This window comes from Somniosus microcephalus, chromosome 2 (genome assembly GCF_052327205.1).
Source record: "Somniosus microcephalus isolate GS21.2 chromosome 2, FLI_Smic_1.0, whole genome shotgun sequence".
Lineage (NCBI taxonomy): Eukaryota > Metazoa > Chordata > Chondrichthyes > Squaliformes > Somniosidae > Somniosus > Somniosus microcephalus.
The window spans coordinates 104,316,943-104,340,628 of NC_140988.1; the positions used below are offsets into that span (position 1 = coordinate 104,316,943).

A 23,686-nucleotide genomic window follows, 5' to 3' on the forward strand; every position below is an offset into this window, starting at 1 on the left:
ATTCTGATCCCTACTCTACACACTCAATAGTAACACCCTGCCCTATAAGGCATCCGAGAATAATGTACACCTGTACATACGGGATACTGCAGAGTGTAGGTATACGAGACCGGTGTTATTAATATAGGGGTGTACACCACTTATCAACAGCTGCATCCATCAGAGACACTAGACAGACAAACAAATCTCCATCACGAACACAGCTTGTGCTGTTTTCAGACATTGGCTCCTATGCTATTATGTCCTGCAACTCACCCCAGTCACAGCACAAAGACACAGGTGTGTCAGTTCAAATCTGCAGGAATGAAGTGTTGAAGTCAGTAAGGAACCTGCTGGAAGTTGTGCTATAACCATATTACAGACAAAACACAAAGATCTTACTTAACGACTCTTTGCTAGCATAGAAAGTAGCACAGACAGGGCCAGTTTAATATTGGAATGAAGTATAAATGTAGCAAAAGATGCAAGAGTATAAGATTGTGTCACTGCCACTCCCCAGCAGAAGTATTGAAGATGGGACACATCCCAGATGCCACAAGTGGAAGGAATATTTAATTTTGCTCTCTGAGTGACCTACCCAGACACTAACACCAAGCTCATACCTCAGAGTTACTGCTTCTTTCTTCAAAGAATTAAATATTTTGCACCATTAATATGCCAGAGCTTCCTCATGGTCTGAACTAGTGGCACAAAAGGCTGGCTTGCAGCATTGCATTATTGTAAAGTGCTAGGAACAAGGCATTACTGTGCAAGCCTTCTCCTACTTCTCCCCCTCCCCTCCCCCCCACTCACCCACTCAATCTGTTACCAGCTTTCAAACATTCGACAGCCAGATGAAATCACCTGAGAAGACACTTGCGCCACCGTGAATTAGAGCCCAGTGTTCTACTTGAACAAACAGCATCCCAGGGCAGCACAACCTCTGCATTCAGGTCTACGTGATTTGCTTCTTCCATTTTATCCAATCACTACAGACTCACACCAGGCCAGCTCTGTGCAAAACAAAGAGCTCATGAAAGGAATACAACACAATGGAGACCTCAATAATGTACCAGGAATTTTTATTTTATATTTTTTTTTTTTTTATTAAGAAAGCAATCAAGAAAATTGATTTTCAAAGTCTGACAGGTCGTTGTGTGGAGAAATATTATCAAAACAACCATGGAGAGCTGAAGAAGCCTTTCAATTGAACAACTATATTAGGCCACAATCCTAGACAAGAAGGTTCAGATGGAAGGAACCCGACCAAATGATCTTACCCTGAAAACGTTGCGCTTTTCCAGCATGTGCACAATAGTACCAAAATATTCCAATGTATTCGCCTGTAAGTACCATGTAACAAAACAGTACATAGCTCTTAGCAAAATATAAGTTTGTATCTGTTATATGAGAACACTCAGTGTGTTTAGCTCAGTCAGGTGTCGGACACACTGCAGAGACCCTCACCACCCATGTTTAAGGAGTCTCCAAACCAAACGACGGAGAAATTGAGACATGTAGAATTCATGTTTGCCCCAATGTGGAGTGTGCACTCTCGCCCCATAGGGACACAACTTACTGATCCGTGGTCCAGAAAGCTTATGCACAGATAGGCAATGCCAAGGCTTAGGCACCCCTATGTGTGCACAAGCATACTGTGAAGTTTAACCAGCTACAACTGTGCAATGGTCAGCTTTCCCCCTGCTTTGCAGCAGGACCACTCTACCTAGTGGGGCATTGGCTTACAGCGGTTATTTAGAGCCCAGTCGTAAGAATCCCAACCCAGTGGCAGGTCTGCTCCTCAGTACCATTAGTGAGTCAGGCTGGCTCATCAATCATCAGCAGTGCCCTGGGAGTACTGGTTCAAATATTAGATTACTGAGTCTACTGCAGAAAGTTGACCCTGTTCTGAATTTCCATCACCAGGCCACCTCAATCTCAGAGACTCAGCTTACCACCGTTCCCAAGGAGAGAGTCACTAGTTGGTTGCTCATACAACTGGCAAGTGTGGGTTTAGAGCAGTTATGCTGTTCATCTACATATTATTTATGACAATAATAAAGCAACAGTTTCCTACAAAGAAAAAGCTGCAAATGGATCTCATCTATCTTGCAATCAGAAGTAAACTGAAAATTGTCACCTCTCAATTTTCAGATCTGGTAAGGATCCGTACCAATGTGCACTCACCCTTTTTTCTGAACGTGCCCTGATCATTCGTTCAATGACATATTCCTGCTGGTTAACCCCAGGCCAGTTTTTGGAATCCATAATGTAACACCCCCAAAAATGCTGGATTCTCGCTGCACACCAGAGATGGGACGGGGTGGGACTAACGTCCACCAACTGTCCCAGACCATTCCACCCAACCCAAATCTTGGGGATGAGTCACTTTAAATTTTGGAGTGGGTGGGTCCGCGCATGTATAGGCACAACAGGAGTGTGTTGCCAGCGAAAAATTCAAGCGCAGCCCTCCCACTCCGATGCAAGGGAAAAAACCCTCTTTCTCTGCAGAGAATGAGAGGGGATCCTTTGGGATCGATTGCCCTTTGCTCCCTTGACGTCTTTAGGGTCTTTATAAGGCTCACAAAAGGAACCCCAAGCCTGCTCTCAGGAGATACGAATCTGCAGGGCCCCAAGAGGGGCGAGCTGGGCAGCATTCCCAAGGTAGCCCAGGAATACCCCCAGATACACCTCCAAATAGCTGCCGGGACACGAGAGGAGTGGGCAGAGCACACACCACCCTCCCCCATCCCGATCAAGATTTCTGATAGTGGGCAAATGAAGCAAAAACCTGTACAGATTCTGCCCCGAATTCCAGCTCCCCCGTGGGTGAAACCTACCCAATTTCCACCTCCCCCCAACTTAGGAATTTGGAGCTCTATTGGTTTTGCACTATACACTGAAACAGTCATCATCAGATCACAAGTAAATCAGACAAAGGAGAAGCAGCTCAAGAAGAATGTATCAGCATCTGTGATACAATGCAGTGCCCAATGTGATGGCCAAAATCAACTTGGAGAAAAAATGATCTCTCAGCCAGTGTGATTACACGTCTCGCAGGGCCGCAAAGGATTCTCAGAATTATGCCAGAACGGTGATATATGTCAGATATCACCAGTTAGTTGTGTCTGGTCAGATGGAGCTAGGTTTCCAGCAAACCAAATGTTGTGTCTCAGGGGTTTTATACCCTTACCTATATAACAATTAAGGAGAGACTCCGGGGTGGAGAGTTTAGTTAACGGCCATTTTATTTACAATGTGCTTCTTTACTCAATGCACTACATTTCCCATAGGGCATTGCAAATCACCACTACAGTATCCCATGTGGGACAATTCTAATACACATTCAAAATACACAACACACAAATAACTAAGCTAAGGGTTACTTTAAAAGTACTGTGTATACACGTAGTTTAAATAAGTGGAAGGTCTCGCATTGCTCAGCACTATTATTTAAATAATAACCCAATAGTTGTATATCTTGTTTGTTGCTCATGCATTACTCAGTGCAGTTTGTCTAAATGTCACATCACAGCAATAGCCAATAGTTAGGGCAAGTGATTTGGCATGGAATGACATTCATGAACTTCCATGCTGCATATGAAATCTCAGAGGAAGTTAAAAATATAATTGTTTCATTGGATTTAAGTGAAAGCAAAACACTTGTGCTACCCATAGCAATCTTCCATTGATCATACTGAATGGGGTATCATGAAATCTGTTTATAATTGCTGTGGGTAAGAAAGATATATAGGTTACTGAAAAAACACCCGTACAAGGACAGTGCTGGTGAGAAATAACTGGATTAATCATTACAATTTTTAGAGCAAGGTACAGTGCCTTGAAAACTGTACAAATGTTCTGATGATGTAATAAGGCACTATATTAATGAAAGTATTTCTTTCTATTTGTTCACTCCCAAGTATGGTATTGTTCTCATTAAGACAGTCGATATTTAATAGAATCATAGAATAATACAGCACCGAAGGAGGCCATTCGGCCCATGGTGCCTGTGCCGGCTCTTTGATAGAGCTATCCAATTAATCCCACTCCCTTGCTCTTTCCCCGTAGCCCTGTAATTTTTTCCCCCTTTTGAATGTTATCATTGAATCAGCTTCCACCACCCTTTCAGGCAGTGCATTCAGATCACGACAACTCATTGTGTAGAAAAATGCTTTCTCATGTTGCCTATCACCTTAACTCTGTGTCCTCTGGTTACCGACCCTTCCGCCACTGGAAACAGTTTCTCCTTTTAATCTATCAAAACCCTTCATGATTTTGAACACCTCTATCAAATTTCCTCAATCTTTCTCTGCTCTAAGGAGAATAACCCCAGCTTCTCCAGTCTCGCCACATAACTGAAGTCCCTCGTCCCTGGTACTATTCCAGTAAATCTCTTCTGCACCCTCTCCAAGGCCTTGACTCCTTCCTAAAGTGTGGTGCCCAGAATTGGACACAATACTCCAGCTGAGTCCTAACCAGTATTTTATAAAGGTTTAGCATAACTTCCTTGCTTTTGTACTCTATTAATAAAACCAAGGATCCCATATTCTTTCTCTCACAGCCTTCTCAACTTGTCCTGCCACCTTCAAAGATTTGTGTAGGTACACCCACAGGTCTCTCAGTTGCTGCGCCCCCTTAAAATTGTACCATTTATTCATATTGCCACCCTTCATTCTTCCTACCAAAATGTACCACTTCATACTTCTCTGCATTAAATTCATCTGCCATGTGTCTGTCGATTTCCTCCTGAAGTCAGTTACTATCCTCCTCATTGTTTACATTTCAGAGTTTCATGTCATCTGTAAACTTTGAAATTGTGCCCTGTATGCCCAAGTCCAGGTCATTAACATATATTGAAGAGAACAGTGGCCCTAATACCTGGGGGAACACCATTGTATACTTCCCTCCAGTCTGAAAAACTACCCTACACCACTACTCTCCACTTTCTGTCCCTTAGCCAATTTTGTATCCATGATGCTATGGTCACTTTAATCCCTTGGGCTTTAATTTTGTTAACAAATCTATTATGTGGCACTTTGTCAAACATCTTTTGAAACTCCGTATACACAACATCAACTGCACTACCCTCATCAATCCTCTCCACCCTCCATCAAAGAACTTGATCAAGTTAGTCAAACATGATTTGCCTTTAACAAATCGTGCTGACTTTCAGTTATTAGCCCAAACTTTTCCAAATGCCAAATAATTTTGTCCCAGATTATTGTCTCTAAAACTTTCCCCACCACTGATATTAGGCTGACTGGCCTGTAGTTGCCAGGTTTGTCCCTCTCCCCTTTTTTAAACAGGGGTGTAACATTTGCAATCCTCCAGTCCTCTGGCACCACCCCTATATCTAAGGAGGAGTGGAAGATTGTGGCCAGATCCTTCGTAATTTCCACCCTTACTTCGCTCAGTAACTTAGGATGCATCCCATTCGGATCAGGTGACTTTTCTACTTTGAGGACTGCTGACCTTAAGTACATCCTCTTTATCTCTTTTTATCCTATCCTATATCGCTACTGTTGCCTCCTTTACTACTACATTGGCAGCATCATTTCTAGTGAAGACAGATGCAAAGTACTCATTTAGTACTTCAGCCACACCCTCTGCCTCCACAAGATCATCTCCTTTTGGTCCCTAATCGACCCCACCCTTCTTTTGACTACTCTTTTACTATTGTTGTGTTTGGGTTACCTTTTATGTTAGCCACTAATCTATTCTCATATACTCTCTCTTTGCCCCCTCTTATTCCCTTTTTTAAATCTCCTCTGCACTTTCTATATTCAGCTTGGTTCTCCACTATATTACAAACCTCCCTTGTCTGTCTCATTTTAACTTCTATCTCTTTAGTCAGCTGGGACTGACTTTGGATGCCCTTCCTTTCCCCCTCATGGGAATATGTCTACTCTGTACCCCGAACCATCTCCTCCTTGAAGGCCTCCCATATTTACTTGCATTTTGCTCAGCAAGTTACCTTTCAGAACCTTTTCATTATTCAAACTTCCCTACTAATCAAGCTCAACGCTTGTCTCATAGGACACATAGAAAGTACAGTCCCAAAATCTCAAGCGCCCAGCTACTGCTCGGACAATGGGAATGCTACAGTACTTCACTGTGTTCCTGCGTATGTTGTAAAATTAACATGCTCTTAAGCAAGCTGGTTTGAATATTTACACACTGCAATAATATACATGTTGTTAGAAAGGCAACTTTTGCATCTTTATTTTCAATCCTTTGTGCCATCTTCAAGCTTAGCTTTAAAATCTTTTACTCCACCCCCCCACCGCCCCCAACACTCACACACATGATTTGGGACTCAGCCCATTTGCATTCTTCTAGAAGCAACCCAAAATGTTTCCAATAACAATAGCTTCTCATTGACAATATGAAAAGCTGCTAGATGATGTGGTTGCTTGTAATCTGTGCACCATCAGATTACTGTGTAGTTTTCTTACTTGCAACCAAAAAATAACCAGACCATTAGGGGCTTCATAACCTTTGTGAAACAGTTTCCTGATGGGTTCAGTGAAGCTGAATGACTGAATGTGTCTCCAGTATGCACCCTATTGATGGATACTATACACAATGATTATATGATTGCATCTTTCTACATAGGAAATAGGAGCAGGAATAGGTCACACGGCCCATCGAGACTGCTCCGTCATTCAATATCATGGCTGAACTTATACATCAACTCCACTTTTTCGCCCTATCCTCATATCCCTTGATTTCCTTAGTGCCCTTAAATCTAATCGATCTCACTCATTGACTGAGCAGCCACAACCCCCTGGGGCACAGAATTCTGAAGATTCACCACCCTCTGAGTGAAGAAATTTCTCCTCATCTCAGTCCTAAGTGGCTGACCCCTTATCCTGAGACTGTGACCCCTGGTTTTAGACTCTGCAGCCAGGGGAAACATCCTCCCTGCACCTAACAACCTTTCAGCATCTACAGCTCTTGAAAGAAAAGTTTTAATCGGCTGGCAATTAGAATTGTCTATAATGTTACCATATATTATTTTAAAATTTCAATTTATCCTATAAATGTTTATGTATGATAAACCAGATTAGCTAAAATAGAAAATTTATATAGCAGCTCTGTAGCAAGACTCAAGAATAAAACAATAATAAAAAAATCAAAAAAAGGTAAATACTACTAAAGAGGAAAACAATCACGTCACCAACTAATGCCAAATTAATTATACTGCCATAATAATAAGGCAAAAACGGTTACATTTAGGCTCAGTAGAATGATCACTTGTACCGAACCTGCTTTTGTGGTTAAATTATTGTCTTTTTAATCCTTTCTAGTCTTCACAAACTTTTTGACAAAAAATATTATAGCCAACCCAGTATTTGGTGAAAGGTTAGATTAGAAATGTGTTTAACACTAAATAACGCCAGCACTAAAACCTGAATATGAAATTAAAGCGTCTCAGAGCTTTCAGTAAAATACTTCTTACTCACTTGTCCAGCATGATTGTTTTGTCATGTACTAACACAGCCCAAAGAAACATAATCGTCACTGTGGGAAACGCTCTTTCTGCTCAGCGCTCAGACTTTCATCACACGGCACAAATGTACAAGCTGCTGCTGGGTCCAGACTGAGCGCTGAGCAGAAAGAGCGTTTCCCACAGTGACGATTATGTTTCTTTGGGCTGTGTAGTACATGACAAAACAATCATGCTGGACAAGTGAGTAAGAAGTATTTTACTGAAAGCTCTGAGACGCTTTAATTTCATATTCAGGTTTTAGTGCTGGCGTTATTTAGTGTTAAACACATTTCTAATCTAACCTTTCACCAAATACTGGGTTGGCTATAATTTTTTTTGTCAAAAAGTTTGTGAAGACTAGAAAGGATAAAAAGACAATAATTTAACCACAAAAGCAGGTTCGGTACAAGTGATCATTCTACTGAGCCTAAATGTAACCGTTTTTTGCCTTATTATTATGGCAGTATAATTAATTTGGCATTAGTTGGTGACGTGATTGTTTTCCTCTTTAGTAGTATTTACCTTTTTTGATTTTTTTTATTATTGTTTTATTCTTGAGTCTTGCTACAGAGCTGCTATATAAATTTTCTATTTTAGCTAATCTGGTTTATCATACATAAACATTTATAGGATAAATTGAAATTTTAAAATAATATATGGTAACATTATAGACAATTCTAATTGCCAGCCGATTAAAACTTTTCTTTCAAGAGCTGTAGATGCTGAAAGGTTGTTAGGTGCAGGGAGGATGTTTCCCCTGGCTGCAGAGTCTAAAACCAGGGGTCACAGTCTCAGGATAAGGGGTCAGCCACTTAGGACTGAGATGAGGAGAAATTTCTTCACTCAGAGGGTGGTGAATCTTCAGAATTCTGTGCCCCAGGGGGTTGTGGCTGCTCAGTCAATGAGTGAGATCGATTAGATTTAAGGGCACTAAGGAAATCAAGGGATATGAGGATAGGGCGAAAAAGTGGAGTTGATGTATAAGTTCAGCCATGATATTGAATGACGGAGCAGTCTCGATGGGCCGTGTGACCTATTCCTGCTCCTATTTCCTATGTAGAAAGATGCAATCATATAATCATTGTGTATAGTATCCATCAATAGGGTGCATACTGGAGACACATTCAGTCATTCAGCTTCACTGAACCCATCAGGAAACTGTTTCACAAAGGTTATGAAGCCCCTAATGGTCTGGTTATTTTTTGGTTGCAAGTAAGAAAACTACACAGTAATCTGATGGTGCACAGATTACAGCACCACATCATCTAGCAGCTTTTCATATTGTCAATGAGAAGCTATTGTTATTGGAAACATTTTGGGTTGCTTCTAGAAGAATGCAAATGGCTGAGTCCCAAATCATGTGTGTGAGTGTTGGGGCGGTGGGGGGGTGGAGTAAAAGATTTTAAAGCTAAGCTTGAAGATGGCACAAAGGATTGAAAATAAAGATGCAAAAGTTGCCTTTCTAACAACATGTATATTATTGCAGTGTGTAAATATTCAAACCAGCTTGCTTAAGAGCATGTTAATTTTACAACATACGCAGGAACACAGTGAAGTACTGTAGCATTCCCATTGTCCGAGCAGTAGCTGGGCGCTTGAGATTTTGGGACTGTACTTTCTATGTGTCCTATGAGACAAGCGTTGAGCTTGATTAGTAGGGAAGTTTGAATAATGAAAAGGTTCTGAAAGGTAACTTGCTGAGCAAAATGCAAGTAAATATGGGAGGCCTTCAAGGAGGAGATGGTTCGGGTACAGAGTAGACATATTCCCATGAGGGGGAAAGGAAGGGCATCCAAAGTCAGTCCCAGCTGACTAAAGAGATAGAAGTTAAAATGAGACAGACAAGGGAGGTTTGTAATATAGTGGAGAACCAAGCTGAATATAGAAAGTGCAGAGGAGATTTAAAAAAGGGAATAAGAGGGGCAAAGAGAGAGTATATGAGAATAGATTAGTGGCTAACATAAAAGGTAACCCAAACACAACAATAGTAAAAGAGTAGTCAAAAGAAGGGTGGGGTCGATTAGGGACCAAAAGGAGATGATCTTGTGGAGGCAGAGGGTGTGGCTGAAGTACTAAATGAGTACTTTGCATCTGTCTTCACTAGAAATGATGCTGCCAATGTAGTAGTAAAGGAGGCAACAGTAGCGATATAGGATAGGATAAAAAGAGATAAAGAGGATGTACTTAAGGTCAGCAGTCCTCAAAGTAGAAAAGTCACCTGATCCGAATGGGATGCATCCTAAGTTACTGAGCGAAGTAAGGGTGGAAATTACGAAGGATCTGGCCACAATCTTCCACTCCTCCTTAGATATAGGGGTGGTGCCAGAGGACTGGAGGATTGCAAATGTTACACCCCTGTTTAAAAAAGGGGAGAGGGACAAACCTGGCAACTACAGGCCAGTCAGCCTAATATCAGTGGTGGGGAAAGTTTTAGAGACAATAATCTGGGACAAAATTATTTGGCATTTGGAAAAGTTTGGGCTAATAACTGAAAGTCAGCACGATTTGTTAAAGGCAAATCATGTTTGACTAACTTGATCAAGTTCTTTGATGGAGGGTGGAGAGGATTGATGAGGGTAGTGCAGTTGATGTTGTGTATACGGAGTTTCAAAAGATGTTTGACAAAGTGCCACATAATAGATTTGTTAACAAAATTAAAGCCCAAGGGATTAAAGTGACCATAGCATCATGGATACAAAATTGGCTAAGGGACAGAAAGTGGAGAGTAGTGGTGTAGGGTAGTTTTTCAGACTGGAGGGAAGTATACAATGGTGTTCCCCAGGTATTAGGGCCACTGTTCTCTTCAATATATGTTAATGACCTGGACTTGGGCATACAGGGCACAATTTCAAAGTTTACAGATGACATGAAACTCTGAAATGTAAACAATGAGGAGGATAGTAACTGACTTCAGGAGGAAATCGACAGACACATGGCAGATGAATTTAATGCAGAGAAGTATGAAGTGGTACATTTTGGTAGGAAGAATGAAGGGTGGCAATATGAATAAATGGTACAATTTTAAGGGGGCGCAGCAACTGAGAGACCTGTGGGTGTACCTACACAAATCTTTGAAGGTGGCAGGACAAGTTGAGAAGGCTGTGAGAAAAGAATATGGGATCCTTGGTTTTATTAATAGAGTACAAAAGCAAGGAAGTTATGCTAAACCTTTATAAAATACTGGTTAGGACTCAGCTGGAGTATTGTGTCCAATTCTGGGCACCACACTTTAGGAAGGAGTCAAGGCCTTGGAGAGGGTGCAGAAGAGATTTACTGGAATAGTACCAGGGACGAGGGACTTCAGTTATGTGGCGAGACTGGAGAAGCTGGGGTTATTCTCCTTAGAGCAGAGAAAGATTGAGGAAATTTGATAGAGGTGTTCAAAATCATGAAGGGTTTTGATAGATTAAAAGGAGAAACTGTTTCCAGTGGCGGAAGGGTCGGTAACCAGAGGACACAGAGTTAAGGTGATAGGCAACATGAGAAAGCATTTTTCTACACAATGAGTTGTCGTGATCTGAATGCACTGCCTGAAAGGGTGGTGGAAGCTGATTCAATGATAACATTCAAAAGGGGGAAAAAATTACAGGGCTACGGGGAAAGAGCAAGGGAGTGGGATTAATTGGATAGCTCTATCAAAGAGCCGGCACAGGCACCATGGGCCGAATGGCCTCCTTCGGTGCTGTATTATTCTATGATTCTATTAAATATCGACTGTCTTAATGAGAACAATACCATACTTGGGAGTGAACAAATAGAAAGAAATACTTTCATTAATATAGTGCCTTATTACATCATCAGAACATTTGTACAGTTTTCAAGGCACTGTACCTTGCTCTAAAAATTGTAATGATTAATCCAGTTATTTCTCACCAGCACTGTCCTTGTACGGGTGTTTTTCAGTAACCTATATATCTTTCTTACCCACAGCAATTATAAACAGATTTCATGATACCCCATTCAGTATGATCAATGGAAGATTGCTATGGGTAGCACAAGTGTTTTGCTTTCACTTAAATCCAATGAAACAATTATATTTTAACTTCCTCTGAGATTTCATATGCAGCATGGAAGTTCATGAATGTCATTCCATGCCAAATCACTTGCCCTAACTATTGGCTATTGCTGTGATGTGACATTTAGACAAACTGCACTGAGTAATGCATGAGCAACAAACAAGATATACAACTATTGGGTTATTATTTAAATAATAGTGCTGAGCAATGCGAGACCTTCCACTTATTTAAACTACGTGTATACACAGTACTTTTAAAGTAACCCTTAGCTTAGTTATTTGGTGTTGTGTATTTTGAATGTGTATTAGAATTGTCCCACATGGGATACTGTAGTGGTGATTTGCAATGCCCTATGGGAAATGTAGTGCATTGAGTAAAGAAGCACATTGTAAATAAAATGGCCGTTAACTAAACTCTCCACCCCGGAGTCCTCCTTAATTGTTATATAGGTAAGGGTATAAAACCCCTGGAGACACAACATTTGGTTTGCTGGAAACCTAGCTCCATCTGACCAGACACAACTAACTGGTGATATCTGACATATATCACCGTTCTGGCATAATTCTGAGAATCCTTTGCGGCCCTGCGAGACGTGTAATCACACTGGCTGAGAGATCATTTTTTCTCCAAGTTGATTTTGGCCATCACATTGGGCACTGCATTGTATCACAGATGCTGATACATTCTTCTTGAGCTGCTTCTCCTTTGTCTGATTTACTTGTGATCTGATGATGACTGTTTCAGTGTATAGTGCAAAACCAATAGAGCTCCAAATTCCTAAGTTGGGGGGAGGTGGAAATTGGGTGTTTCACCCACGGGGGAGCTGGAATTCGGGGCAGAATCTGTACAGGTTTTTGCTTCATTTGCCCACTATCAGAAATCTTGATCGGGATGGGGGAGGTGGTGTGTGCTCTGCCCACTCCTCTCGTGTCCCGGCAGCTATTTGGAGGTGTATCTGGGGGTATTCCTGGGCTACCTTGGGAATGCTGCCCAGCTCGCCCCTCTTGGGCCCTGCAGATTCGTATCTCCTGAGAGCAGGCTTGGGTTCCTTTTGTGAGCCTTATAAAGACCCTAAAGACGTCAAGGAGCAAAGGCAATCGATCCCAAAGGATCCCCTCTCATTCTCTGCAGAGAAAGAGGGTTTTTTCCCTTGCATCGGAGTGGGAGGGCTGCGCTTGAATTTTTCGCTGGCAACACACTCCTGTTGTGCCTATACATGCGCGGACCACCCACTCCAAATTTAAAGTGACTCATCCCCAAGATTTGGGTTGGGGTGAATGGTCTGGACAGTTGGTGGACGTTAGTCCCACCCCGTCCCATCTCTGGTGGTGCAGCGAGAATCCAGCATTTTTGGGGGTGTTACATTATGGATTCCAAAAACTGGCCTGGGGTAACCAGCAGGAATATGTCATTGAACGAATGATCAGGGCACGTTCAGAAAAAAGGGTGAGTGCACATTGGTACGGATCCTTACCAGATCTGAAAATTGAGAGGTGACAATTTTCAGTTTACTTCTGATTGCAAGATAGATGAGATCCATTTGCAGCTTTTTCTTTGTAGGAAACTGTTGCTTTATTATTGTCATAAATAATATGTAGATGAACAGCATAACTGCTCAAACCCACACTTGCCAGTTGTATAGCAACCAACTAGTGACTCTCTCCCTTGGTAACGGTGGTAAGCTGAGTCTCTGAGATTGAGGTGGCCTGGTGATGGAAATTCAGAACAGGGTCAACTTTCTGCAGTAGACTCAGTAATCTAATATTTGAACCAGTACTCCAGGGCACTGCTGATGATTGATGAGCCAGCCTGACTCACTAATGGTACTGAGGAGCAGACCTGCCACTGGGTTGGGATTCTTACGACTGGGCTCTAAATAACCCTGTAAGCCAATGCCCCACTAGGTAGAGTGGTCCTGGCTGGCAAAGCAGGGGAAGCTGACCATTGCACAGTTGTAGCTGGTTAAACTTCACAGTATGCTTGTGCACACATAGGGGTGCCTAAGCCTTGGCATTGCCTATCTGTGCATAAGCTTTCTGGACACGGATCAGTAAGTTGTGTCCCTATGGGGCGAGAGTGCACACTCCACATTGGGCAAACATGAATTCTACATGTCTCAATTTCTCCGTCGTTTGGTTTGGAGACTCCTAAACATGGTGGTGAGGGTCTCTGCATGTGTCCGACACCTGACTGAGCTAAACACACTGAGTGTTCTCAAATAACAGATACAAACATATATTTTGCAAAGTCAATGTACTGTTTTGTTACATGGTACTTACAGGCGAATACATTGGAATATTTTGGTACTATTGTGCACATGCTGGAAAAGCGCAACGTTTTCAGGGTAAGATCATTTGGTCGGTCTTCCATCTGAACCTTCTTGTCTAGGATTGTGGCCTAAATATTTGTTCCAATGAAAGGCTTCTTCAGCTCTCCATGGTTTTTTGAAAAATTTCTCCACACAACACTGCAGACTTTGAAAATCAATTTTCTTGATTGCTTTCTTAAAAAAAAAAAAAAAATAAAAAAAAAATTCCTGGTACATTATTGAGGTCTCCATTGTGTTGTATTCCTTTCATGAGCTCTTTGTTTGCACAGAGCTGGCCTGGTGTGAGCTTGTAGTGATTGGATAAAAAGGAAAGCAAATCACGTAGACCTGAATGCAGAGGTTGTGCTGCCCTGGGGATGCTTTTGTTCAAGTAGAAACACTGGGCTCTAATTCACGGTGGCGCAAGTGACTTCTCAGGTGATTTCATCTGGCTTCGAATGTTTGAAAGCTGGTACAGATTGAGTGGTGATGTGGGGGGGAGGGAGGGGGAGAAGAGGAGAAGGCTTGCACAGTAATGCCTTGTTCAGCACTTTACAAAATGCAATGCTGCAAGCCAGCCTTTTGTGCCACTAGTTCAGCCATGAGAAGCTCTGGCATATTAATGGTGCAAAATATTTAATTCTTTGAAATGAAAGAAGCAGTACACTGAGGTATGAGCTGGTGTTAGTGTCTGGGTAGGTCACTCAGAGAGCAAAAATAAATTATTTCCTTCCACTTGTGGCATCTGGGATGTGTGCCCCATCTTCAAAACTTCTGCTGGGAGTGGCAGTGACACAATCTATACTCTTGCATCTTTTGCTACATTTATACTTCATTCCAATAATAAACTGGCCCCTGTCTGTGCTACTTTCTATGCTAGCAAAGAGCTGAAAGTAAGATCTTTGTGTTTGTCTGTAAATATGTTATAGCACAACTTCCAGCAGTTCCTTACTGACTTCAACACATCAATCCTGCAGATTTGAACTGACACACCTGTGTCTTTGTGCTGTGACTGGGTGAGTTGCAGGACCATAATAGCAAAGGAGCCAATGTCTGAAAACAGCACAAGCTGTGTTCGTGATGGAGATTTGTTTGTCTGTCTAGTGTCTCAGATGGATGCAGCTGTTTAAGTGGTGTACACCCCTATATTAATAACACGCGTCTCTTATACCAACACTCTGCAGATCCCGTATGTACATGGTGTACATTATCTCGGGATGCCTTATAGGGCAGTGGATAACAAAAGGGGAGTGAGAGAAGAAGAAAGTGATTGCAGGGGCAAAATAATGGTCAAAGATAATGGTTCATAAAAGGCTTTTGAAGGCAGGAAGCAGGTGATATTGTGGAGGTGCTGAGGAGGGAGGTCCGGAGGGAGGTCCAGAGGGCAGGGACATATTGGCTGACAAAAGTTTGTTGCTGCTGGAACAGAGAGATCAGGGAACAAGGAGCAGGCTGGCTTCAGCGAGTGCTCTCAGCGACGTACACCTGGAGGAGATTGGGAGGGGCAAGGCCATGAAAGATTTGAAGGTGAGGATGAGAATCTTAAAAAGCCAATTCTCTGGGAAATAATGGAGCCGAAAATCCTCAACCCTTCCACCGTTCTCCCATCATAACTCGGAGTGCAGCAGAAGGACCAGAATGATGGAATGTGACCTAGATATGCCAGGTACGACTTTTGCTGGGAGTTCTCACAGGGTTTTGTAAGGGGCGGAGCCTTCACCTGCCTCTTATAAGGCCACTGCTATAGAGGGGTTGGGGCTCAGCCTCCCTGTGTTGGCAGTCCTCCGGACCCCTGATATACCTATCAATTCATCCAATGAAAAGCGACGAGTTAAGAAAGTAACTATAGGTTTTTATTGGCTAAATAACAGAGCCCACTCTCGTGGGTGATCGGATCCAACAAGGAGGAATACCAGCCAGTCGACCACCTTTATACCTGGGCAGGTAGGTGGAGCCATGGGCGGAGTCAGCAGTGGTCAGCCCAGGTATAACAGCGTGACAAGAGGCGACCTCATGTAGTGATAGAACAGTGTAACAGTGATAACCACAGTGTAACGATATAACAGTGGAAAACATAGTGTAACGATAGTGAACGATAAAAGTGGTTTACCACATTCACCCCTTGTTTAGATTTGAGTCCGGCGGGGTGAAGTGTATTACCAGTTCGGGTATGTCAGTCTGTCCGGAGGCCTCGTAAGCCTTTCCGATCGTCGCAGCAGCGGCGGCGGTGTTGCAGTATTCGATGTTGTTCTGGTGTCTGCGTGGTCGGCGAAGGCTCGTGGGGTTCCGGCATGCCGTCTACCTGGGCTGGATTAGGGGGGGTGGTGGGGGGGGGGGTAGCGGTGGTGTCTCAGGAATGCCCGAGGGTGCGAGGTCTCGTAAAGAGACTGTGTCCTCCCGCCCGTCTGGGTACGCCACATAGGCGTACTGGGGGCTGGCGTGCAGGAGGTCCACTCTCTCGACCAGGGGGTCCGTTTTATGGGCCCTCACGTGCTTTCGCAGCAAGACGGGCCCCGGGGAGGTCAGCCAGGTTGGTAGCGTGGTTCCCGTAGTCGACTTCCTGGGGAAAACAAACATTCGTTCATGGGGGGTGGCGTTAATGGCAGTGCAAAGCAGTGACTGGATGGAGTGCAGCGCTGCCGGGAGGACTTCTTGCCAGCGAGAGGTTGGGAGGCCCTTAGACTTTAAGGCTAAGAGGACGGCCTTCCATACAGTCGCGTTCTCTCTTTCCACCTGGCCGTTCCCTCGGGGGTTGTAGCTGGTGGTCCTGCTTGCAGCAATACCTCTCGCTAGTAGGAACTGGCGAAGTTCCTCGCTCATGAAGGAGGAGCCCCGGTCGCTATGTATATAGTTTGGGAACCCGAACAAGGCGAAGAGGTCGTTCAGGCATTTGATGACCGTGGTACTGGTCATGTCTGGGCAGGGGAAGGCAAAGGGGAAACGGGAGTACTCATCAATAAAGTTGAGGAAGTACACATTACGGTCAGAGGACGGGAGGGGCCCCTTAAAATCGATGCCATCGAGATCCGGTTGCGCGTTGGCCGGACAGTGCGGGAGTAGTGGCTCACCGTGTCTGGGTGGATGAAACTCTCCGTGCTTCCGCTGTCGAACAGGCAGGTCGTGGCGTGGCCATTTACTCCGATGTCCATCATGGACTTGGACAGGTGATGCGGGCGAGCTTGGTCCAGTGTGACGGAGGCTAGTGTATGGCTGAGCGAGCTGCTGTAGTCTGCGGGCGAGGCGGTGGTCGGCTCTGGAGGCGAGGTGGCGGTCGAGTGTGGTGGGCAAAATGGCGGCGCCCACGAGGTTGGATAAAATGGCGGAGAAGATGGCCGCCCCCACAACTCACATGAGGCACTGCTGGTGTCGGTGGCCTTGATCAAAGATGGCCGCCCCCACGATTCACACGAGGGGATGCTGGCATCTGTGGCCGCCTTGATTAAAGATGGCCGCCCCCACAACTCGCATGAGGCACTGCTAGGGTCTGTGGCTCTCCCTCTGCAGGCCTTAGCGAAGTGGCCTTTCTTCTGGCAGCTGGAACAAGTCGCGTTTCTTGCCGGGCAGCGCGACCTCGGGTGTTTCGCCTGGCCACAGAAGAAGCAGCTGGCGGCCCGATCGCGGGGCTCCGATGTCGCGGCCGGTACCGGGGGTGGCGGTCCCAATCGGGTCCGGGACGCCGACGCTGAGGTAGGTCCCAGGGGCGGCGTTGCGAGGGGTATTGCGGCCGGGGTCGGGCCCAAGTCCCAGGGTCGCGCAGTACAGTACCTTGAATACGCCTCGAGGTCCCGATGGGCCACTTCCAGGGAGCGAGCGAGGGCTGCAGCTGTGTTCAGGTCGAGGTCCTTAGATTCAAGCAGTCTTTGCCGTGAGTAGTCAGACCGCAGGCCTTTCACGAAGGAATCGCGGATATTATCTTCGGTATTTTCTGCAGCCATTACCGCTTTAAAGTCACAGTCCCTGCCGAGTGTTTGTAGCGCCCGTAAAAATTCATCTACAGACTCTCCTGGCTGTTGCTGGCGGGATCTTAGGAGATGTCTGGCATACATGGAATTTACCGGGCTCCGGTACTGCTGTTTCAGCAGGTTGATGGCGGCGTCGTATGTAGTAATGTCCTGGATGAGTGCGAATACTTTAGGGCTCGCTTGGGCGGTCAGAACTCTTAGTTTGGATCTCTGAGGTACGCCGGATTCTTCCAGGTAGGATTCGAAGCAGCTCAGCCAGTGTTTGAAGTCGAGGGCTGAGTTTGCTGCCTGTGGGTTTAGATCCAGGTACGGCGGTCGGAGGGCTCGCAGCCAGGCCGGCTGCTGTGGCTGTTGTAGCTGGGCGTCTGACTGGTCTGACGGTTCGGTAGACATTTTAAAATTTAGCCAATAAAATTGATATACCTATCAATTCATCCAATGAAAAGCGATGAGTTAAGAAAGTAACTATAGGTTTTTATTGGCTAAATAACCGAGCCCACCCTCGTGGGTGATCGGATCCAACAAGGAGGAATACCAGCCAGTCGACCACCTTTATACCTGGGCAGGTAGGTGGAGCCATGGGCGGAGTCAGCAGTGGTCAGCCCAGGTATAACAGCGTGACAAGAGGCGACCTCGTGTAGTGATAGAACAGTGTAACAGTGATAACCATAGTGTAACGATATAACAGTGGAAAACATAGTGTAACGATAGTGAACGATAAAAGTGGTTTACCACAACCCCGACCTCTCGGAAGGTGGGGAGACGGACCAGCCTCCTCCATGGCAGGTGAGGGACTTTCCTTGGTGCTGCGAAGACCTCCGAAGATTTAAGGATAAATAACACTTTTTTTTTTGTTTACTGAGGCCCCTTTACAAAGAGGGCGGCTGCAGGCTCAATCGACCTTACTGGGGAAGGAAATGGGGGGGCGGGACGGGGCGGCCTGACACCATTCTTGGGGCCTGGGCATCAAGGTCTTATTTTGTAGCATCCCAGGTGTCCGAGAAGGGCCTATAGTGGGACAGGTGCATGTTGCCTGTTTTTAAATGGGGTGACCTCCCACTGACCCCACAGGGTTAGTGGCAGAGGTCACACGCTGCCTCAAGGAATTTCTGGGCAGATGACAACAACAACTTGCATCTCTATAGCACACAGTTCAGTGAGTGTGCTAGTCCCCATGAAATGCCTGCTATACATGTACTACAAGTCTTTACAGCCAGGGATTACTTTAATTTAGTATTTAACATCTACTAGTCATGTACTATTTTATACAAAATCTCCAGTATGTCACAGACAGACCTGCTGTACTTTGTGATATTTGAATGAAAACTGCAATTTGATTGTCAATGATGCCGTTGCTACTAAACTCTTGGAGGGATTTCTTTCAGCAGCCGCTGTGATAAAAATAATAACTTCCGGGAAGTTATGTCATCACTTCCTGTGAACTATGAACTATGTACATACCTCACTTCCTGTCATATGTCACTTCCTGTTGGACTGGTATAAATACTGGTCTGTTCAGTATTGTAAGAGGCTTCTACCAGAGGCATGGTAAAGACCTCTCTTGTATATAGTGTGTTTATAAGTTACTTAAAGCTTACTTTAAAGTTACTTGATGGTAAGTCTCCTTTTTCTTACATCAATTTAAGTAACTTAGTATTTACACTGACAAATACTAGACCTTCAGACAAACTCGGAAGTTAAGGATCCAGGGAACCACCCATCATGGAGAAAATCCTTAGACCTATTCGTCTGGACTTGGACCCGAATACACCAGCAGCTGGCAGGGTATGGAAGCATTGGTATCGTACTTTTGAGAATTTTCTGGATGAATGTAAAGCGGATGCTCCTGCTAAATTGAAGATACTTGTCAATTATGTGACCCCAAAAGTGTTCGAATATGTTGATGAATGGGATAATTACGATGAGGTGATTCGGGCACTTAAGAAACTGTATGCGAAGACCCCAAATGAGGTCTATGCTAGACATCTACTGGCCACAGCCCGACAAGGGCCAGGGGAATCAATTGACGAATTCCTGCAAGAACTTCGCAGGCTCAGCGTAGATTGTAACTTTCAGGCAGCCTCAGCTGAGCTGTACCGCCAAGAAATGATTCGTGATGCTTTCATCTGCGGGATTGCCTCTCCATTTATACGCCAGCGTCTACTAGAAAGTAAAACACTTGAGCTACAAAAAGCTTTTGACCTAGCTTGTTCACTGGATTTGGCAAAGAGAAATGCAGACCTCTATCAGCTGCCCAGATCTCGATCTGCTGCTGTAGCTGCAACCAGACAATTTAAGCGGTCTCAGGTGAACCCTATCATGGGGGAATCTAATTCTGATAATTCTGATGAAGAGGAGGACGACCCCACTTTAGCAGCCTCTTGGCAATCTAGGAAGGAATGCTTCTTTTGTGGAGATGCTTTTCACCCTAGGAAAACCTGCCCTGCTCGCAATGCAATCTGCAGTTATTGCGGGAAAAAAGGACACTTTGCTAAAGTTTGCCTATCAAGGGCTTCTACGAGGGACAATCCAGCTAAGGCCTACCGAACTGCCCCAATTAGGGCCTATCAAGATGCTCCAGCTAGGACCTATCAAGCTTCCTCTCGAGCTCTCTCCCGAAGAAGCACACCGAGAGTTTTAGCCACTCTCTGTGCAACGACACCAATTACAGCTGCTTGCCCACAGAACCTGTCTCATGCAGCCACAAAAATTTCAATTAAAGGGCATACCTTAGATGCCTTAATTGACTCAGGAAGTACTGATAGTTTCATTAAGGAACAGATTGTTGCGAAATTGAAACTACATGTCTTCCCATCGGACCAGGCAATTGCGATGGCCCAGTCATCACTTAATACCAGAATCTCCGGCTTTTGTGTTGTTGATATGACACTTCATGGTCGTATGTATCCCTCCACCCGACTTTCGGTGCTCAAGGACTTATGTAGTGATCTCCTCTTAGGGCTGGACTTCCAAAAGCAGCATAAGAAACTCACCATTGAGTTTGGTGGATCCAAACCCGGACTTACTATTTCTAATATACCGTCTAAATTACCATTTTGTGCATTATCAGCAGCTTCACTTGATGAACCCTCATTATTTGCCAGTATTCCGCCTCAATGCGAACCGATAATAACGAAATCGCGGCGCTTTAATCAGGAAGACCAATCTTTTATTGCGGCTGAAATCTCTCGACTTCTAGCAGAGGATATCGAACCATGTTCGTCGCCCTGGCGGGCTCAAGTCGTCATTGTCAAGAACCCTCTAAAACCTCACAAACAGCGACTATGCATCGATTATTCGCAAACCATCAATCAATATACCGACTTGGACGCCTACCCATTGCCACGCATTGATGATATGGTTAATAAACTGGCCGAATACAAAGTGTTCTCAACTTACGATTTAAAAAGTGCCTATCATCAGTTACCCTTGAAGGTCTCAGATAAGCAGTACACAGCCTTTGAGGCTAATGGACGGCTGTACCAATTTCGTCGCCTCCCATTCGGGGTTACTAATGGAGTGGCTGTCTTTCAACGGGCAATGGATGGCCTGGTTAAGCAGGATAACCTAAGGGACACTTTTCCCTATCTTGATAACATTACCATTGCAGGTCACGATCAACAGGAACACGACTCCAACCTCCAAAAATTTCGGGATGCCCTCCATCGCCGTAATTTGACCCTGAATGAATCCAAATCTGTTGAGTCGCAACCGACCATCAACATCCTTGGCTACTGCGTAGGCAATGGTATCATTAAGCCAGACCCAGAAAGACTTTGCCCGCTCCAAGAGCTCCCGTCACCTAAGAATCCGGCTTCTTTACGTCGGGCTCTCGGTCTGTTTGCATACTACGCTAAATGGATTCCTCATTTTTCGGACAAAATCCAACCCTTGCTGCATGCTAGATCATTTCCACTGGGAACAGCGGCTGTTGCAGCCTTTAACCTTCTCAAAAAACAGTTGGAGAAAGCGGCTCTTCACTCCATTGATGAGAATCTCCCTTTCGTGGTTGAATGTGATGCCTCGGAGGTGGCGATCTCGGCTACTCTGAATCAGGAAGGTCGTCCTGTAGCATTTATGTCCAGGACCTTACAAGGTGCCGAGCTACATTATCCTCCGGTTGAGAAAGAAGCCACAGCCATCATAGAGGCAGTACGGAAGTGGAACCATTTTCTAGCTCGCCAGCACTTTACATTGATCACGGACCAACGATCAGTCGCCTTCATGCTCGATAATCGAAAACGAACCAAAATTAAGAATAATAAAATACAACTTTGGAGGATGGAACTGGCCTCTTTTGGTTATACCATTCTCTATCGGCCTGGCAAGGAGAATGTGGCCCCGGACACCCTCACACGGGCATTCTGCTCCACTGTCATCCTCCACTCTCGTGGATGTCCACAATGGTTTGTGTCATCCTGGCGTTACGCGCATGCTACATTTCGTACGATCACGGAATCTCCCTTTTTCCACTGGAGATGTAAAGAAAATATGCTCAGAATGCCGGCTTTGTGCGGAATTAAAACCTCAGTTCTTCCGCCCCTCAGATGGTATACTCATACATGCAACCCAACCGATGCAACGACTTAGCATCGATTTTAAGGGCCCAGTGCCCTCTTCAACTCGGAACACATATTTGCTCACCATGATCGACGAATATTCACGTTTTCCGTTTGCCTTCCCCTGCTCCAATATGCTGGCGTCCACAGTAATCTGCTGCCTTGAGCAGGTATTTTCTCTCTGTGGCATGCCGGCTTATATTCACTCAGATCGGGGTCCATCCTTTATGTCAAGGGAACTCGAGGACTACCTCTCAGAACGGGGAATTGCTACAAGCAAAACAACACCATACCATCCCATCGGAAATGGGCAGGTAGAGAGGTATAACGGTATCATCTGGAATTCCGTACGTCTCGCTTTAAGATCTCGGGGGCCTACCAGACCAGCGATGGGAAACAGTGCTTCCGGATGCATTGCACTCTATACGGTCCCTGCTTTCTACAGCCACAAATACTACACCTCATGAGCGGTTCTTTGGATTCCAGCTTCGCTCATCTCATGGGACATCACTCCCGTCATGGCTAACTACTCCTGGACCTGTATTACTCCGAAGATACGTTCGGACGTCTAAAAATGACCCTCTTGTAGACGAGGTCGAACTAACCGATGCCAACCCCACCTATGCAAACATACGATATTCCGACGGCCGAGAATCTACCGTATCATTACGGGATCTGGCTCCCTGCCCACCAGGACCTAGTGGGACATCGGGTGATGGCATTTCACCAGGAAACTCTTGGGACCTATCGGGTACCCCTCTCCAGGATCCTGATCGGACACCAACTAGCTTGGTGCCGGTAGAACCCCGTGCTCAAGGTTGCGACCCTCCCAGTACCGCGCATGAAAGTACTGATCCGCCACAGACCAGCTCTGCACCTCCCTCTGAACAGAGGCAGTCCGACTTTGAACCTATTGGGGCTCGTACTCGAAGCCATGATCTCCCCGACCCTTCACAGGGCAATCCAGGCCACACAGACTCTGACCAATGGCCAACCGCATGTAAGCGGACCAGCGACCCTCTACGACGGGAATCCAAACGGGTGCGACTCTTCCTTGTTCGGCGGCTGCGGACCAAAAGGTAGACCACAGCCTCCTAATCCTGCAGGAGGGAAGAATGTGATAAAAATAATAACTTCCGGGAAGTTATGTCATCACTTCCTGTGAACTGTGAACTGTGAACTATGAACTGTGTACATACCTCACTTCCTGTCATATGTCACTTCCTGTTGGACTGGTATAAATACTGGTCTGTTCAGTATTGTAAGAGGCTTCTACCAGAGGCATGGTAAAGACCTCTCTTGTATATAGTGTGTTTATAAGTTACTTAAAGCTTACTTTAAAGTTACTTGATGGTAAGTCTCCTTTT

General features: G+C 44.9%; 1 protein-coding gene across 6 annotated transcripts in view; it reads left to right on the plus strand.

Annotated features, from left to right (window-relative positions):
• The window catches only part of trim2a (tripartite motif containing 2a), a 285,296-nt gene that overhangs the window by 85,826 nt on the left and 175,784 nt on the right, over positions 1–23,686 (plus strand). For 3 of the 6 annotated variants that reach the window (XM_086011958.1, XM_086011939.1, XM_086011995.1), the window contains exon 1: positions 7,589–7,675. The exons of the other annotated variants lie outside the window; for them this stretch is intronic. The gene's annotated coding sequence lies outside the window, so the exon portion shown is untranslated. Of the gene's footprint in view, positions 1–7,588; positions 7,676–23,686 lie in introns of those variants that run through there. 6 annotated transcript variants of the gene reach the window in all.